This window comes from Anabrus simplex, chromosome 2 (assembly GCF_040414725.1).
Source record: "Anabrus simplex isolate iqAnaSimp1 chromosome 2, ASM4041472v1, whole genome shotgun sequence".
In the NCBI taxonomy this organism is placed as follows: domain Eukaryota; kingdom Metazoa; phylum Arthropoda; class Insecta; order Orthoptera; family Tettigoniidae; genus Anabrus; species Anabrus simplex.
Genome location: NC_090266.1, coordinates 1,090,123,917 through 1,090,144,134, shown reverse-complemented (window position 1 = coordinate 1,090,144,134; position 20,218 = coordinate 1,090,123,917). Strand labels below are relative to the sequence as shown.

General features: G+C 39.1%; 1 protein-coding gene across 4 annotated transcripts in view; it reads right to left on the bottom strand.

Moving 5' to 3' along the window:
- The window catches only part of cmb (combover), a 522,232-nt gene extending 502,295 nt beyond the window's left edge, over nucleotides 1-19,937 (bottom strand). For 2 of the 4 annotated variants that reach the window (XM_067139689.2, XM_067139693.2), the window contains exon 1: nucleotides 19,566-19,925. The gene's annotated coding sequence lies outside the window, so the exon portion shown is untranslated. Of the gene's footprint in view, nucleotides 1-3,322; nucleotides 3,392-19,565 lie in introns of all 4 variants that reach the window. The other 2 variants (XM_067139691.2, XM_067139692.2) reach the window with 2 other exon arrangements.
- Nucleotides 19,938-20,218: the final 281 nt, after the last annotated feature.

The following is a 20,218-nucleotide window of genomic DNA, read 5'->3' as shown; positions in this document are numbered from 1 at the left end:
GGTTTTCCGTGGTTTCCCATTTTCACACCAGGCAAATGCTGGGGCTGTACCTTAATTAAGGCCACGGCCGATTCCTTCCAACTCCAAGGCCTTTCCTATCCCATCGTCGCCATAAAACCTATCTGTGTCGGTGCGACGTAAAGCCCCTAGCAAGAAGAAGAATTTTTGCTAGTTGCTTTACGTCGCACCGACACAGATAGGTCTTATGGCGAAGATGGGACAGGAAAGGGCTAGGAGTAGGAAGGAAGCGGCCGTGGTCTTAATTAAGGTACAGCCCCAGCATTTGCCTGGTGTGAAAATGGGAAACCACGGAAAACCATCTTCAGGGCTGCCGACAGTGGGGTTCGAACCTACTATCTCCCAAATAATGGATACTGGCCGCACTTAAGCGACTGCAGCTATCGAGCTCGGTCGGTGAGTTTTTATACTTTAGGGAATTTCAGATAATGTCTTAGTACAGTGCCGAGGAATGATTACTTTTATCAAATTATGAAATCGAAGCAAACGTAGCCGCGGGTAACTGCTAGTATTTTACATGTATATAACAAATGATCTTATCTCAATACGAAAAAGTGTTTAAGACAGCAACAGTGATATTAATAAGAGTGAACTGTGCCATTTTATACCTGGTCTCAAAAGCCAAGATTAATGGCCGAGAGGATTCGTCGTGCTGACCACACGACACCTCATAATCTGCAGGCCTTCGGGCTGAGCAGCTGTCGCTTGGTAGGCCAAAGCCCTTCAAGGGCTCTAGTGCCATGGGGTTTGGTTTGTTTGTGCCATTTCATAACTTAGGAGTATAATTATATACTCTATCTACCTGAAGATGGCCCATAAAAAGGCGGAAACTAGTGCTATAATATGACTTGAAATAAAATGTATTGATTAGTCAGTAACATTCCATCCTGATATCTTGTGAAATATAAACAGAGCATTGCAGAAGTCAGTTCCCCAACATATAATGCAACCATTAAGACAGATTGTTCAAAGTATCTGCCATCTTGCTCAATACATTTCATGTAACGACTTACAACCAATTCATAAATACGGGACAATAAAGGTTTGTCTAAAATAATGGCATGAAATGCATCTTCAATGAATGTTTTCAGTTCATAAAACTTTTGACAATCCAGTAAACACCATATTCTTCACAACCTCTCACAGACTAAAATCACATGGTGTCAAATCATAAAATCGTGGTGGCCAACCTATAGTCCCACAGTGTATAATCCACTCTGTGAATGTGTTGCGAATGTTCGGTCTCAGTGGGGCGGAGCTCCATTTTGTTGCCAAAGGAATAGCTGAATGTGGTCTTTCCCAGCTCAGGTACTACAAAGTTCTGCAGCATTTCTAAAAACTACTAAAAGTGACCATAAAAAAAAAAAAAAAAAAAAAAAAAAATCCTATTAATCCAATACTTGAAATTCCTCTCCAGACATTGAGCTCTTACTCCATTACCCCATAGGGGTTTTGTCAGACTTATAAACATAATTATTATGATTAACACGTCCATTTTAGTTTGAAGATTACCTCATCCATCCACAAAATTGACTGCCAAAAGTTTGGACCTGCTTACTTCCATACTATAAATAACTCTCAGAACTCAAGTCTTCTGTTATATTGACCTTCCCGCAATGTCTGAAGTAACAATGTGTGAAAAGGATTGAATTTTACATCCTTTAGGATTCTCTGCAGGCTCCTCTGAGACATGCCCAACTGAGCAGATGCCTTCCTTGTTGACTTATGAGGACGGCTACGAATGTTTGGTAACCAACTGATCATTTTCTACGTTATGGATATTTATGTCCAAACAAATATTGATACATTACCAATATTTCCTGTTCCTTCAAAGTTGAGGTTTGGGTGGTGCAGCTGTGAGCTTGCATTCAGGAGATGGTGGGTTTGAATCTCACCGTCAGCAGCCCTGAAGACCGTTTCCCACAGTTTCTTATTTTCACAACTGGCAAATGCTGGGGCGGTACATTAATTAAGGCCACATATAATACCATCCTAATCCCATCAGCTCTCCATCCTTAAATTGCCAAAAATCTCGGATATGTTAGGCAACGTTAAAAAAACTGTAAAAAACTAGTTGAGATTAAGTTGTTGCAAATGTTGCTGAGTTGATAACGGTACATCAGGAAACCTCATACTAATGACATTATGGATTTGGCAAGTCTCTTTATCATACTTCCACCATAAACGATGCATGTAAATTTGTTGTTCATTAGTACACTAGAGGCTTGCTTAAAAAAGATTTCTCTCAATAATAACATCAGCTGACTCACAAGTGATGATGATCAAACTAATATGTTCACACAATACTGTCAACTATTACTTTCGAATTAAACCCAAATCTAAACTTCTTTTTTCTTCAATCTGCTTTACATCGCACCGACACAGGATAGGTCTTACGGCGACAATGGGATAGGAAAGGGCTAGGAGTGCTAAGATGCGGCCGTGGCCTTAATTAATGTAATTAATCATTTGCCTGGTGTGAAATTGGGAACCCACGGAAAACCATCTTCAGGGCTGCCGACAGTGGAGTTCGAACCCACTATTTCCCGAATGCAAGCTCACAGACGTGCAACCCTAACCGCAAGGCCAATTTGCTTGGTGCAAGAAGAAGAAACTAGGACAGTGATAAAATGATGGAAAAGGAATGGTGGAAGGAGAGAGAAAATTGGAGAAATGTCATAAATGCCCCGACCCGGGAGGAGATGGATAAGGGTACATAAGGAGAAGGGTAAATATAATTATAAACAATCACATAGAATATAATTTAAAATATTCCATTACAATTAGGGTAACCTAATAATTACCACATTTTCATATGAGAATTTGCATGATTTTGAGAACATAACACAAAATATCCCATCACAAGTAGCACAACATAATAATAATAATGATAATAATAATAATAATTTCTTGTGGCTATTTCTAGCCGAGTGCAGCCCTCGTAAGGCAGACCCTCCGATGAGGGTAGGTGGCATCTGCCATGTGTAGGTAACTGCGTGTTATTGTGGTGGAGGATAGTGTTATGTGTGGTGTGTGAGTTGCAGGGATGTTGGGGACAGCACAAACACCCAGCCCCCGAGCCAGTGGAATTAACCAATGAAGGTTAAAATCCCCGACCCAGCCGGGAATCGAACCTGGGACTCTCTGAACCGAAGGCCAGTATGCTGACCGTTCAGCCAACAAGTCGGAGAGCACAACATAATTGTTATAATATAATTACATTTATGAATTCACAGAAAAATTACAATATTTCCTGTACCTTAACATTACAATTTACAAAAAATTTAGCAGTACAATGACTTACTACAGGCAAACCTCTCTTCTGAGGATACCGCTGGTTCCGTGAAAATATATCCGTTACAAGAGATGTCCCCTAAAACAAGGTTGTAACAATGAATCAAACATTTTAACAGCAAAGAACATCCACCTTATATAAAATCATACATCTTTATTTTGATTATTCTAAATAATTTCTAACTAAGTATTTGCCTGGGAGATGTTACAAGTGATTTTACAGCCTTTACTTTCATTACAGTTTCGGGAAGTCATCATACAGCTGGGTGTACAAATTTAGCACATTTTTCATTACTGCAATATTCTTGAAAAGGGAATAACAACCAAGCGTGACACACATTTTCTTTATTCAATTAACCTCAAATTTCAGATTATTGCAATTTTGCTTGCAACAGTTTCTTTGCTCGAATACATTTGATCCACTCATATGCCGCAATGATCACTTCTGCGAAAAGGGATTTTCATTTCTCGATTCCTATTTTCCTCCCACTTATTTAAAATATCATTCTATTGTTCACAATTGTGTTTTCCTGCAGCTTTATTTTTCAGGGAGCTTTTCTCACTTGAAGTCCTTTCGCACTTCATTTTTTCTTGTCTCGAGATCGAAACACGCTCATTCCTCGTACTCATGTTTACTGGGCGATTGAAATGCTGTGGTATTTCTGCCTCAACAATCAGCACATGAACGTCTCTGCCTTGTCAAGTTTAACCGAACAACCTGACCTCGACCTTTTCAGCGACAATCTGAGTTATGAATACAATGATGCAAGATATGCTGGAAAATCTCTTCGGAACTTGTGATTTAGCAGTCACTGGTGGCATTCCCAGACAACTAGAATTCTCAGAATGTACACTAGTTAGAACACAAGACAACTCTAATGAAAGGTCTGTAAAGAGCCCTGTGCAGAACAATTAACTTCACGGTTACTTCAGCAGTCCTATGTACGTTTCATCCTGCTTTTATATATCACTATTATATCACTATGAAGAACAATCATTCCACTACTACTGACATTATTCTACAGTATATGGATTAAAATAAGTTGAAAAATTTTGACTCAAAGAGTAATTCCTGACTGCTGAAAGTCAATGCTATCAGCAAGAACACCCTCACTTTTCTTTCATTCAATTTGGCCTTCAGCGTCTGGAAACATACAAATTTTCTTCACACCATCATCCACGAGATCCAGGGTATCTACCAGTCTTTTATTCTATCCTGAAAACATGTGACTGCACCCAGCAGTACAGAATAGTTGGCAACAACAACAACAGTGATTGTTAACAATATTCGGGACCTTGTTAGAATTGGTGGCTTAATACAGAGATGCAGATATCCAGTCAATACTCGTTGCAGAGGCTAGTTCAGGGGAATCTTCTTTAAACAACTGAATCTTGGGCAGAAATTTTAAAAATACCTCACAGCCATAGGAAATTAAAATGTCTACAACTGGGAATACCCCGTGAAGCGTATGACTGAGGCACGTAATATGAAGCATGTTGGAGAACACCACTTCAAGTACCTCAACAGCATTTATTTCACGTAGGGAGCAGCATCAAAAGTAAACAGAAGAATATTCTGATATTTAACTCATCCAGCCATAACACATTCAGTATAGAAGTAAACAATTGCACCACAGTTGAAATTTGTGTGTTCTGTAATTGTTCACATATGCAAGCAGATATACTTTAGAGGGTTGAACGTTATCCACCGTTTCCAATGAACCAGCCATAAGAATCTGCACTTGGAACAATCAATCAATCAATACTGATCTGCATTTAGAGCAGTCGCCCAGGTGGCAGATTCCCTATCTGTTGTTTTCCTAGCCTTTTCTTAAATGATTTAAAAGAAATTGGAAATTTATTGAACATCTCCCTTGGTAAGTTATTCCAATCCCTCACGCCCCTTCCTGAAAATGAATATTTGCCCCAATTTGTCCTCTTGAATTCCAACTTTATCTTGATATTGTGATCTTTCCTACTTTTAAAGATGCCACTCAAACTTATTTGTCTACTCATGTCATTCCAAGTCATCTCTCCGCTGACAGCTAGGAACATACCACTTAATTTACAATCACAAAGTTTTATTATGATCCACCTGTTCTATACTTTATAATGTTGTCACATTTAAAAATATCTTCATTAATTAGAAAGTTATATGTGGGGCATGTTTCGCTCCCTTACAGAGCATCATCAGCCAAATCTGAATCTCAAAGAATGGTTATGTTCATAAATAATGACTTAAGAACTATTAAACAATTTTTCACAAACTAATACTTACTCTACTAGAATATCATAAAATACAGAATCTTTGGAGACATGCCTTAATAACATGGGCTTAATAGGCGAGATACATTAAAATTGTGGAAGAATGAGTTGTTCTAAAATATTTGAAACAAGCAGCATGTCTAAAATCTTAGAAGACGTGAAAATCAATCTTAAGAGCTAAATTTGAAGATTTTCTTTGCAATGAGATCTGGTAAGAAAGTTTTTTATCCCTTGAGGATAAGAGTCTATAAAGATTCAAAAATCTCGTCAATTTGATAATTGAAATTGTGACAGGTTGAATGTTGGTCTTCATCAAATTTAAATGCTTGTTTTCATTTGACCTCGGTGAATGCTGTTGAATAAATATGCTCTTGTTGATGTCAGTGACCGTACGTAGATTAGACAGTTACAACATACCACTTAGTCGAGCAGCTCGTCTCCTTTCTCCCAAGTCTTCCCAGCCCAAACTTTGCAACATTTTTGTAACGCTGCTCTTTTGTTGGAAATCACCCAGAACAAATGGAGCTGCTTTTTGTTGGATTTTTTCCAGTTCTTGAATCAAGTAATCCTGGTGAGGGTCCCATACACTGCAACCATACTGAACCATACTCTAGTTGGGATCTTACCAGAGACTTATATGCCCTCTCCTTTACATCCTTACTACAACCCCTAAATACCCTCATAACCATGTGCCCTTTATTTATAATCATATTTATGTGATTACCCCAATGAAGATATTTACTTACAATGATCCCCAAAAGGAACTTTCACCCCATCAACACAGTAATTAAAACTGAGAGGACTTTCCTATTTGTGAAACTCGCAACCTGACTTAACACCGTTTATCAACATACCATTGCCTGCTGTCCATCTCACAACATTATAGAGATCATGCTGCAGTTGCTCACAATCTTGTAACTTATTTATTACTCTATACAGAATAACATCATCCGCAAAAAGCCTTACCTCTGATTCCACTTCTTCACTCACATTTTTTATATATACAGTCGAACCTGCCCTAACAGACACCCGTATTCAGCGGACACCTCCCTATACGGACAACTTTCCACGGAACCGATTTTATTTTACATGAGAAAAGTGTTAAATGGGCCTCACTTAAGCGGACACCTCGAACACCGGACAGCGGACATCGCCATTTGTCCCGTCGACTTGACTTAAACGGACACTTTACACATTACAGGACAATTTATTATGCCGGACCACGTCATCCTTTCTTTTAAAACCATTCTTTAGACATAAGGAAATCCCTTTTGAATGCTTGTACTATTTCAAATGCAAGGGGAGAGAAGGTACATCGGAATGCACTTCTACCTAGTGGTGTATAGGCCTATTCCGAGAATTCTAATTGCCCAGAAATGCTGCCAGAGACTGTTGACTCACAAGTTATACCTAGGTATTTTTTTCCCTCTTTGCATCATTCTATTCTTAACTCGGATTGTGGCTGATTAGGTCGAGCTCAGGTAGTCAACTTGAGAAGGAAAAGACAGTACAGGCACTAATTAGTGAGACAGAAATACAGTACCCACCGTAGCATTTCTTTCTTTTTTTTTTTTCTTTTTGCTTTACGTCGCACTGACACAGATATGTCTTATGGCGACGATGGGGTAGGGAAGGCTTAGGAATTGGAAGGAAGCGGCCGTGGCCTTAATTAAGGTACAGCCTCGGCATTTGCCTGGTGTGAAAATGGGAAACCACGGAAAACCATCTTCAGGGCTGCCGACAGTGGGGCTCGAACCCACTATCTCCCGATTACTGGATACTGGCCGCACTTAAGCAACTGCAGCTATTGAGCTCGGTAACCATAGCATTTCAGTTGTCTGTTAAACATGAGTAACAAGGGACGATCGTGTTTAGATCTCGAGGCAAGAAGAAATGTAATAATAGAAAGTGACAAGGGACCTTCAATGAGAAAGCTTGTCGAAAAATTCAATTGCGGGAAAAATCAAATAAATATTATTGTGAAGAATAGAACTGAAATTTTAAAAGAGTTTTTGAGAATATCCCAGTTAAACAAAACATGTGCTAAATTTACACAGACGAAGCTTCACAATTATTTCACGAAGCTGTAATGTTTGTAAATCACTTATAATAACTCACTATGAAATACTAACACAGAAATGACTTAGCATAATAAAAATGAATATATGTATGCTTACATTTAAGGTGGATGTTCATTACCGTTAAAATGTTCGATTATTTCTACAAACTTGTTTTAGCGGACACCTCTCGTAACGGACATTTTTCCTCGGAACCGATGGTGTCCGCAGAAGGGATGTTCGACTGTATAAGAAAACATAAAGGTCCAATAATACTGCCTTGAGAAATTCCACTCTTAATTATTACAGCGTCAAATAAAGCTTCACCTACTCTAATTCTCTGAGATCTACTTTTTAGAAATATAGCAACCCATTCAGTCACTCTTTTGTCTAGTCCAATTGCACTCATTTTTGCCAGTAGTCTCCCATGATCCACCCTATCAAATGCTTTAGACATCAATCGCGATACAGTCCATTTGGCCTCCTGAATCCAAGATATCTGCTATACCTTGGTGGAATACTACAAGATGAGCTTCAGTGGAATAACCTTTCCTAAAACCGAACTGCCTTCTATTGAACCAGTTATTAATTTTGCAAACATGTCTAATAAAATCAGAAATAATGCCTTCCCAAAGCTTACATGCAACACATGTCAAACTTACTGGCCTGTAATTTTCAGCTTTATGTCTTATCACCCTTTCCTTTATACACAGGGGCTACTATAACAACTCTCCATTCATTTGGTATAGCTCCTTCAACCAAACAATAATCAAATAAATACTTCAGATATGGTAATATATTCCAACCCATTATTTTTAGTATATCCCCAGAAATCTTATCAATTCCAGCCGCTTTCCTAGTTTTCAACTTTTTTATGTTATTGTAAATGTCATTGTTATCATATGTAAATTTTAATACTTCTTTAGCATTAGTCTCCTCCTCTATCTGGACATTACCTTCGTAACCAACAATCTTTACATACTGCTGACTAAATACTTCTGCCTTTTGAAGATCCTCACATACACACTCCCCTTGTTCATTAATTATTCCTGCAATGTCCTTTTGGAACCTGTCTCTGCCTTAAAGTACCTATACATACACTTCCAATTTTCACAAAAATTTGTATGACTGCCAATTATGCTTGCCATCATGTTATCCTTAGCTGCCTTCTTTGCTAGATTCAATTTCCTAGCAAGTTCCTTCAATTTCTCCTTACTTTCACAGCCATTTCTAACTCTATTTCTTTCTAATCTGCAACTCATTCTTAGTCTCTTTACTTCTCTATTATAATAAAGTGGGTCTTTACCATTCCTTGCCACCTGTAAAGGTACAAACTTGTTTTCACATTCCTCAACAATTGCTTTAAACCCATCCCAGAATCTGCTTACATTTTTATTTACCGTTTTCCACCGATAATAGTTACCTTTTCAAAACCGCCTCATGCCTGCTTTATCAGCCATATGGTACTGCCTAATAGTTCTAATTTTAAGACTTTCCTTTCTATCACATTTATTATTAACTACGACAAAAACTGCTTCATGATCAGTAATACCATCTATTACTTCGGTTTCTCTATAGAGCTCATCCAGGATAATTTTCCCTCTACTTGGTTTCATCACTGACTCAGCTGTCCTTCCCATATTAGCTTATTTGCCATTTGTTGGTCATGCTTCCTGTCATTCGCATTTCCTTCCCAATTGACATCTGGTAAATTCAGATCTCCCGCTACAATCACATTCCTTTCCATGTCGTCTCATATAGCTGATTATCTTATCAAATAATCCTGAATCCATGTCAGCGCTACCCTTTCCCGGTCTGTACACTCCAAATATATCAAGTTGCCTATTATCTTTAGAAATGAGCCTTACACCCAGAATTTCATGTTTGTCATCTTTAACTTTTTTGTAGCTTACAAATTCTTCTTCCACCCGAATGAATACTCCCCCTCCCACCATTCCTATCCTATCTCTACGATACACATTCCAGTTCCGTGAGAAAATTTCTGCATCCATTATATCATTTCTCAGCCATGATTCAACTCCTATTACAATATCTGGTAAATATATATCTATTAAATCACTTAATTCTATTCCTTTCTTTACAATACTTCTACAGTTCAACACTAACATTTTTATGTCATCCCTACTTGACTTCCAGATCTTTGTACCCTTATCGTCGCTCCCTTTTTTTGCTATTGGCTTTACGTCACACCGACACAGATAGGTCTTATGGTGACGATAGGACAGGAAAGGGCTAGGACTGGGAAGGAAGCGGCCGTGGCCTTAATTAAGGTACTTCTTTCCTTTTCTTGCTAGGGGCTTTACGTCGCACCGACACAGATAGGTCTTATGGCGACGATGGGATAGGAGCGGCCTAGGAGTTGGAAGGAAGCGGCCGTGGCCTTAATTAAGGTACAGCCCCAGCATATGCCTGGTGTGAAAATGGGAAACCACGGAAAACCATCTTCAGGGCTGCCGATAGTGGGGTTCGAACCCACTATCTACCGAATACTGGATACTGGCCGCAATTAAGCGACTGCAGCTATCGAGCTCGGTATATCGTCGCTCCCTAGACCACCCCATTTCCCTGAATGTACCTCCCTATTCCCCTTCCAAACAAATTTCCTGGCTTATACGTACCACTGCGGTTTAAGTGAAGGCCATATGAGCGCAGATCCCTATCTCGTACCCACCCATTAGGATCTAGAAATTTCAATCACAGTTTCCCACATACCCACTCCATAGTCTCATTTAAATCCCCAATCACCCTCCAGTCAGTATCCCTCCTACACAGTACTCCACTGATAATCTCCGCTTCCTTAAACCTCACCCGTGCTGCATTTATCAGATCCCACACATCTCCAACTATGTTGGTACTTATACCGGCTTGCCTTACTTTGTTGGTACCAATGTGAAACACTACCACCTTCTCCTTCCCCTCATCCCTCTCTTCTACTTTCCTCAACATCTGCCTCAACTTAATTCCTGGATAACACTCTACCCTGGTTCCCTTTCCTCCACACATTTTCCCCACATGTCTAATGATGGAATTCCCCATGACCAGAGCATCAACCCTACCCACCTCATTTGATCCCCTCCCCTCCTGGTCAGCCCTATCTTTCCTGATAGCTGCAGAAGCTACTTCCTCCTCCCTTTTCTCCTTCCCATGACCCTGTTCCACCACCTGTCTTTTCCTATACTCTACTCTACATTTCCCTTTCCTACCTTTTCCCTTCCTCCTACTTCCACACATCTCAGCAACAGTTCCCAGTTCCTCATCTTCCCTCTGTTGTTCTACCTGGAGTGACTCATACCGATTTCCCACAGACACCTGTCCTGAATTCTGATCCTGAATAGAACCCTTAGCCTGCAATCTTCTTCCCCTTAGAACATTAGACCACATGTCTTCTACCATTACCCCCTTTCCTTCCCCTCGCTCTTTTACACCTACTGTAACCTGTACATTGTTTGAGGGAGGCCTATCTTCCTTCCTGTTTTCATGTGAGGAAACTTTTTTACCTCTTTTTGCCAAAAATTCACAAGAATACAAGTTCTTTAAAACCTCGTCCATTCTTTCTAGTAGGGAAAACCTCTTTCTTTTTCTTTTCACACTGTGTTTCCCACACCTGTGGGGTCGAGGTGTGGGGTCGCGGGTGCGAACTGCGTCGCACATGAGGATTTGGTCCTGTTTTACGGCCGGATGCCCTTCCTGACGCAACCCTATATGGAGGGATGTAATCACTATTGCGTGTTTCTGCGGTCGTTGGTAGTGTAGTGCGTTGTGTGAATATGAAGAGGAGTGTTCGGACGGACACAAACACCCAGTCCCCGATCTAAGAATATTAATCAGAAACGATTAAAATCCTCGACCCAGCCGAGAATCGAACCCGGGACCCTCTGAACCGAAGACCAGTACAATTACCATTCAGGTTGGACCAAATACCTCATTCTCTAAGACGCATTAAAAGTCAAAGACACCCAACCATCCCTTTGAATTTTAATGGTGATTTTTAAGAATACATGTTATTAAAAACCCTTTCCATTCTTTCCAACAATAACTAGTGAAAGACACAAATGCTGCCCAAGTACTCCTTTCACTACGAGAGATTTAAAGTCAACAACATCCGACTCTCCCTTCAAATAGTAATGGTGCAACCTGACCTTCAAGAACAGGGCAGTCCCAATTTTGCAGTGTCTCATCATTTTGAAATTAAAATCACATGTTACCTGTTTTCAAGAAAATGCAAGGTTAATATCATAAAAAGTGGCAAATAAGCATCTATAGGCAGTATAGGTCCTACATTAAAATATACAGACAAAATTATTTATGCTATATACAACCCCATGATCCTGAAATAAACTTACCATTTATTAAATGGTTTGTATTATATTTGTAAAAATATACTGTAGACATTCTACCTAACATCCAGTCTCTACTAATAAGACGTCACTGTGCAACCTAACCGAACTGTGGTTTAACATTGCATTAAAACATCAGAAGGTATTTGGCAACGCAAAGATGGGGAACGGCTAGGACTGGGAAGGTAGCGGCTATACCTTAATTAGGTACAACCTGAGTATTTGCCTGGTGTGAAAATGGAAAATCACAAGTTCAAATCCCACTGTTGGCAGCTTTGAAGATGGTTTCCCATTTTCACGAGGGCCATTAGAGGGGCCTACAGCATCCCTGGAGGCATCATGACTCTCAGTAATGTACATCCACCCACAGTTAGTGCACTATACATTCATTATAATGGCAGCCATGTAAAACCATCGGCCATCAGCGTACCAGGCAGAGAAAAACAGAGTGCGAGTGAAGATGGTGTGACATCAATACTATTGAGACAGCTACCCTACTAGAAGCTTTTAAATGAAAATTATTTTTTCATCAGTTCTTATCATACAAAGAACTCACTCAACATCAACAAAGCTACACATCTACAGTTCTGTGACAGCAACATTGGAAGAAATTGAACCTTTGTTTACAAGTTGCTTTATGTCGCACCGACACAGATAGTTCTTATGGCGACGATGGGAGAGGAAATGGCTAGGAGTGGAAAGGAAGCAGCTGTGGCCTTAATTAATTTGCCTGGTGTGAAAATTGGAAACCAGGGAAAACCATCTTCAGGGCTGCCGACAGTAGGGTTCGAACCCACTATCTCCCGAATACTGGATACTGGCCGCACTTAAGCGACTGCTGCTATCAAGCTCGGTCAGAAAACTTGTTAAGAAGGAAGCCAGACTTTCCAGTGTTGACTCAATTAAAATAAAAAGGGAATAAAAGTGTGTATTTTTATTGCCATACTTACTGGCCCCTGGCTGCCTGGCCGAGGCGGTAAAGGCGTGCTCGGTTCACCCGGGAGGACGTGGGTTCGAATCCCCAACAGGAATAATACCAATATAAATGGTCCGTTATTGGACATTATAAATTTTCCAGCTAACTCATTCCTGGTTGCCAGCGTTTCGCCCCGTGTGCTAGGCTGGACTCATCAGTCGGTACCTACCACACCTACCAAGACGCATGGCTAGTGCATACAGTGGAGGCCACTGCGTAGGTTAATTGTAGCTGGAATGAGTTAGCTGGAAAATTTATAATGTTCAATAACAGACCATTTATATTGGTATTATAAATTTACTCATTTGGAACAAATATTCCAGATTCCCCATGGGAATCAACATATATATCATCTGATGGCCAGGCAGGCATCAATTTTTGGTAATGAGACAAAGTCTCTCATAGTGCATTGGCACTGCCAGTGGCTACAATTAACCTACACAATGGCCTCCACGGTATGCACTAGCCATGCGTCTTGGTAGGTGTGCTAGGTACCAACTGATGAGCCCAGCCTAGCACACGAGGGCGAAACGCTGGCAACCAGGAATGAGTTAGCTGGAAAATTTATAATGTCCAATAACGGACCATTTATATTGGTATTATAAATTTACTCATTCAGGACAAATATTCCAGATTCCCCATGGGAATCAACATATATATCATCTGATAGCCAAGCAGGCATCAATTTTTGGTAATGAGACAAAATCTCTCATAGTGCATTGGCACTGCCGGTGGCTACAATTAACCTACACAGTGGCCTCCACGGTATGCACTAGCCATGCGTCCTGGTAGGTGTGCTAGGTACCAACTAATGAGCCCAGCCAAGCACACAGGGGCAAAACGCTGGGAACCAGGAATGAGTTACCGGTAGCTGGAAAATGTATAATGTCCAATAACGGACCATTTATATTGGTATTATAAATTTACTCATTCGGAACAAATATTTCAGATTCCCTACGGGAATCAACATATATATCACCTAGTCATGAAGTCGTGAAATTTAAGAAAAGAGATTTCCACTTCCTGAGGTGCATATAGCCCTGAGGTTCACTCAGCCTACACAAAAAATGAGTACCAGGTTAATTCCAGGGCGCAAAGGCGGCCGGGCATAGAGCTAACCACTCTACCCCATCACGTGCCAAGGTTAACAATGGTGGAAGCCTTTACCTTCCACTCCTCCAAGGGCCTTCATGGTCTGTACGGAGGTGACTTTGCTTTTTAATGGCCCCTGCTGTTTGTCTCATTGGCAGCAAGTCACTTAAGGTAGTCAGCTGTGGGGAGGAAGAGAGGGACTTATAAATAAATTTGAATACCGCACATCTGAGATTTTTGAAATGGTATACTACGTCCGTCTTCGTTCACAATACACCTTGAGAAGTGCCCTCTTACGTACAGTTTGAAATAAGGCTACAGCATGAAACAACAGTTTGCATAATCACTAAATATTGAAGAGTTGTTTACAAAAAAAAGCCAAATTTTACATAAAATCTAGTCCCGTTTCTAACAGAAGAACTGAGTTTGTTGAAGTTTTTTTTTTTTTCTGCTTTACGTCACACCGACATAGATAGGTCTTATGGCGACGATGGGATAGGAAAGGGATATGAGTGGGAAGGAAGCGGCTGTGGTCTTAATTAAGGTACAGCCCCGGAATTTGCCTGGTGTGAAAATGTTTAAGTGTTTTAGATTAAAATGTATATTTAATGGATGGAAAAAACTTCACAAGAAAATTAAATTCAAAATATATAGTAGGAATATTCTCAACAGCCAGTCTTGTCGCATTTTAATCTTCATTATCTCTTATGGTTGAAGATGTCTCACATACAATACGAAACATGTCCCGTGCTTTAATATAAAGAAAATAAAGTATATGTAATCTATAAGATTACAAGTTGTATTGAATTAGAATAGGTGGAACCTGAAGGTATCTGTCATATAATTTTCAAGTAATACTCTGACAATACAGACCCAAAATGACGTGTACAATATGCAATACATACCACATAGTCCAGCATCTCATCTCCTTACTCCCAAGTCTTCCCAGCCCAAAGCTTGCAATATTTTCATAACACTACCACTTTGTCAGAAATCACCCAGAGCATATTGTGCTGCTTTCCTTTGAATTTTTACTAGTTCTCTTATCAAGTAGTCCTGGTGAGAGTCCCATCCACTGGAGCTGTAGGCCTACATTAACTGTGGTCTTACCAGAGACTAATACGCTCTTTCCTTTACATCCTACCACAACCCCTAAATACTCTCATTACCATGTGAAGCGATCTGTAATCTTTCTTAACAACCTTGTTCATACAATTAACACCCACATATTAACACCTAGGTACTTACAGTGTTCCCAATGAGGTAATATCACCCCATCAACACAATAATTAAAAATGAGAGAGCTTTTCCTCTTGGTGAAACTTGCAACTTGACTCTTCATCTCATTTACATTCATACAATAGTCTGCTGTCCATCTCACAACATTGTTTAAGACCCCCGCAGTCGCTCACAATCCTGCACCTCATTTACAACTCTATAAAGTATAACATCATCTGCAAATAGCCTTATCTGTGATTTAAGATCTTTATTCATGTCATTTATACATATAAGAAAACATAAAGGTCCACTAATACTGCCCTACAAAACTGCCTCTTAATCATTAAAGGATCAGATAACACTTCACTTACTGTAATTCTCTGAATTCTATTTTCTAGAAACATAGCCACCCATTCAACCACTCTTTCGTCCAGTCCAAAAGCCCTCATTTTTATCAGTAATCTCCCATCATCTACCCTATCAAAAACCTTGGATAGGTCAATAGCAATACAGTCCATTTGGCCCCCTGATTCTAAAATATCTGCTAGGCTTATATCTCACTGGAATCCTACAAGTTGAGGATCACCGGAATAACCTTTCCTAAACCCAAACTGCTTTCTATCAAACCAGTTAGTAATTTTGCAAATGTGTCTAATATAGCCTAATCAGGAAGAATGCTTCCCAGAGAATACAAGTCAAGCTGACTGGCCAATAATTAGCCTACCTGCTTTAAGTATGTCACCCTTTCCCTAGTACACTAGGGCTACAATTACAACTCTCTATTCATCTGGTATCCCTCCTTCATTCAAACATTAGGTTAAACAAACAAGTATTTCAGCTACCTTTCTAGCGTTCAACCTTTGTTTAGTTTTATAAACGTCTTATCATAGCAGGTCAATTTCAGTATTTTGCCGGTATTAGTCGCCTTCTCTATTAGGACATTACCTTTATACCCAACTACCTTTACATATTGCTGACTGAATAGGCCTACTTCTGCCTTCTCTTTGTCCTCTCATATACACTTCCCTTGTTCAATAATAATCCCTGGGATATCCTTTCTGGAACCTTCTGCCTTAAAGTATATATAGGCTACATGTCCTTCCATTGCACCCTAATTTTTCTATTTTTTAAAATTACCATGTCATACCAACACAGATAGGTCTTACGACAACGATGGGATAGGAAAGAGTTAGGACTGGGACGGAAATAGCCGTGGCCTTAAGGTACAACCTAAGCATTTGCCTGGTGTGAAAATGGGAAACCACAGAAAACCATCTTCAGGGCTGCTGACAGTGGGGTTTGAACTCACTATCTCCCGAATGCAAGCTCTCAGCTGCGCGCCTCTGAACACATGACAAAATCACTTGGTCCAAAAAAATTCATATAGCTGCCAATTATGTTTGCCATCATATTATCCTTAGCTGATTTTTTTCACTGAATTCAATATCCTAGTGAGCTCCCCCTCTCCTTAGTTCCACAACTATTCCTAACTCTATTAAGAGTAGCCTAGTTACAAACATGGCCAACTCCATTTTTTAAAAAATCGGGGTTATTGCCGATTCATACAGTAAAGAATATGGGGAATCTCATTACGAGATTATTTCGTATCAAAATCGGCCATAACAGTGTTAATTTAGCATTATAAAATCAACCTAAGTTACATAAACGTCCAACTCCTTAAGGCATTGGTAACAAAATCGACCAATTCCACGTCGACCAATCATAAGTTTCAATTTAATCACGTGACTGGCACAGATTTTTGTGGGAACTGGAAGTAAACAGTGGTTGTTGATATTGTGTGATATGAACGATTGCTGTACTAGAAATTTTTATCTGTTGTTAATAGTTTTATTGTACCGTAAAAGGAATTAGGTAATTATACATCAAAAGGCTACTTTGTGATACGGAGAAAAATATCACTGGCCATTCTTACATGCCGAGCGATAGAGTTTTTGGAACAATTGTAAGAGATTTAAAGAAAGTGGGTACAATTGTTCAACTACAAGACTACCACGATGTTTTTAGGAAACATGGAATGGTAAAGCTCCTGAAAACCCACTGGAATAATCTTGATTGGAAAGCTGAAGCTAAAACGTGTGTGAAAGATTCTGGAGCACTTCACTTTAAAATTTCACAAATTAAAAGACTTGTGCTAACAAGGATGTCAAACTCGATTACTGTTAGTGGGGAACTCAATCATAATTTTGTGATTGCGCAGTCTTTGTCAGTTACGAAAAAAAGATAAACGGTAAAGGTAAAAGGTAAACGACCGAAAGATATAAATCCTACAGAACTAGTTCCTGGCATCAGAGTAAAGCCATTGAAGATACAAGATGTGAGAAAATTGCTTCAGAAACACTATGAAGAGGAGTGGAACAAACATGAGAAACTGAAATGGTTTCAAAAGATTATTGACGAAAATGACACCAAGCCAGAGGTACCTGCAGAGGCTGATTGTTGTGAATGTCTCATTCAGAATACTGAGGGTGATTTTGAAGTTGTTGAAGTGATTTGTGAAGTTTCAAAAAACTGAAAACTATCATAAAATGTATGAAAGATCAACTTTCTTATATTTGTCTCACTTATAAAATAATCGCATTTTCTTCATTAAAATTGACAATTTTACATATTACATGTTTGTTGAATGCATCTGTCATAAATTTTAGAATTACTGACCATTTTACTATGTTAAATCAGTGCATTAGGCGTGGAGTTCAGTTACAAAGGTGGCCAGCTCCATTGGTTACTTACAAACTTGGCCAACTCCATATTTCAACAGTGATTTTCTACTTAACTATGGAATATCATATAAAAATATTTATGTAAATATGTTTCTGATATTGCTGAGAATCTGCATTCAAAAAATTAACTCAAAAGGTTAGTAGGAAATGTATTAAACAGTTTTTTGCCTCTCCTGAAAAATTTTAAGAAATGGAGGTGGCCATGTTTGTAACTGGACTACTCATTTCTTTCTAGTCTGCACTTCCTTCTTAATCTCTTTATTTTCCTTGTTATAATGCATCCTTACTCTTCCTTACCACTTTTAAAGGTGAGGTGTTTATAGGTGTTTCACACTTCTCAACAATTGCTTTAAACCCATTCCATAGGCTGTTTATATTTTTGTTTACTACTTTCCACTGATCATAATTGTTTTTTTAAATAAATTTCTCCATTCTCCTCTTATCAGCCATATGATATTGTCTAATAGTGCTACTTTTACAACATTGGTTTCTAACACATTAATTTTTAACTCTGACAAAAACAGCTTCATGTTCACTTATACCTAGCATCAATGAGGGGAATGAAACATACTTGAAACAGTCAAGAGGACACTGCTGGTGGATAAAAAGTCTGAATAAATCTGAAGTGCTGAATGGTGAAACAGTTTTGAACAGGAGACAATTATAACTGAAGATCAATTTTAAAAGCAGATCACAAGAATGCAACTGCCTAATGTGAAAATTTAATGTTTGTACAGTAATGACCTAAGATGGATATTATTCTGCTTACAAAAAATACTAAAATGTAAGGCTTGCCGTAACAAGTAAATCTACTATGTAAATTACAAAATATTCTTATGACAGGTACTTTCAATCACTTCTTAATTTTTCAGCTGATGTAGGTCTATACGGTACATGCACTGGTGACCTGAGTATCCATGTCTAGATTGAATGGTTACAATGTAGGCCTATTTTACTACCGGTCCCACTTGTTACCTAAATGATACAATGGAACCATGAAAATAAGCAAACTGGGCTCAATTACCATTTAGTCACAGGTGTTCTAGTCCCTTTATGTCTCTTGCTTGCAATTTTCTTCTTTAATATATACTACAGCCTTCCGGTATTTTACAATGGTTTCTATGCTGTTAATTACAACTTGCCTGCCCACTGTATAGTACGTGAACCTTTTCTTGAGCCCTGAGCTCCATAGTGTTGAATTGGAACTAGGGCTCAAGAAACGGTTCAAGTACTATATGTATTCTTCCGATGTCAACTGAATACCTGAGATGAAGTAGTACCCGGCTATGTGCCACTTTTGCGATTTCAATTCCTCGCCCACCCCCCTCCTATTATGAAACTGTATTCAAAATGTGGATATGGAGCAACAGACTTGTAAACACACTTGAAACCCCAAATGTCAACATCTTCCACATAAAATCAAGTATTTTCATTAGGACAATGCCTCACAGGCAAGTTTCGTACTCCTAAATACTTTGCAAAACGCAATACCTTTACAAACTCTGAACCCTATCAGGTTTTCTACTTCAACGTCCGTGGTTCTTACCTTGATCAGCGCCCACTATACAGGACTATTTCAAGTAATTTCTTCCTTCACATAAATCCTGTACCTATGGACCACTGGATACATTTCACGCGTACGAAATTATTAGGCGAACATTGCAGTCGCTTACCAGTATGTAATTTTGGCTTGAACTATTCATTTCATAAACAATAAAGGTTATGTGACACAAAATAGCTAATCCAGTTTACAATAAATACTCTATTAGCATTTACAATATTACTTGTCATTCAAGATCAGATAATCACCTCCTACAGAATAAATAAATCTTTAGAAGTAAAGCTTTCTTTAATCGAGGAGCAAACCATTAGTTTCGGGATGTTGTACAAACTACAACAAAAACAGTCGCCATCATTGTACCATGGCCTTCTAGATACTACCAAACACGCACGCGCATATAGAATGTAATATAAATAGACTGGCCATGAGCAGCTTATAAAGCCGAAAGTTTGCGGCCATCACCATCTTACGTCACTACAGTCTTTGAATCATTAAACAACAAGTGCAATATCCTTTGTCATAATACATTAAAATATACGGTTACAGGTATACTCCATATAGACTAAACGAGCTTACTACAGTGACAGTATGTTGGGTATTCAGCCCGAAAGCTGGTTGGATCCTCAACAGGTCCACCA